The sequence below is a fragment of the Syngnathus scovelli genome, unplaced genomic scaffold (genome assembly GCF_024217435.2).
Source record: "Syngnathus scovelli strain Florida unplaced genomic scaffold, RoL_Ssco_1.2 HiC_scaffold_71, whole genome shotgun sequence".
In the NCBI taxonomy this organism is placed as follows: Eukaryota; Metazoa; Chordata; class Actinopteri; order Syngnathiformes; family Syngnathidae; genus Syngnathus; species Syngnathus scovelli.
The window spans coordinates 75,001-75,432 of record NW_026061654.1 but is presented as its reverse complement, the minus strand read 5'-3'; positions in this window follow the sequence as shown (position 1 = coordinate 75,432).

Sequence of the window (432 nt, the reverse complement as noted above, 5' to 3'; positions counted from 1 at the left end):
CCACGGGCCGGCACTACTCTACGGAGGCGCTAGCCGCCTCCGGTGGGGGCCGTGTGATCTCGCTGGATGCCCGAGGACCTTCCGCCAGGCCCGGCCGCAGCTTTTGCGCGCGCCCGGTCCTATTATCTGGTGGAAGCTGGAGGCCGGGGCTCGGCAGCTCGCTGCCCGGGGACCTTCCGCGAGGCCCGGCCGCAGCTTTTACGCACGGCCGCTGCTATTCTCCGGCTCCGGCTTCGTCCCGGAGGGTGCTTGGGGAACGGCGGCGCACACCGCGAACGGCCGGTGGCGGTCGGCCGGTGGCGGTCGGCTGGTGGCGGTCGGCTGGTGGCGGTCGGGGATGGCGCTTGGGGATGGTGGCTGTCGCCTTGTGGCGGTCGGCTGGTGGCGGTCGGGGGTGGCGCTTGGGGATGGTGGCTGTCGCCTTGTGGCGGT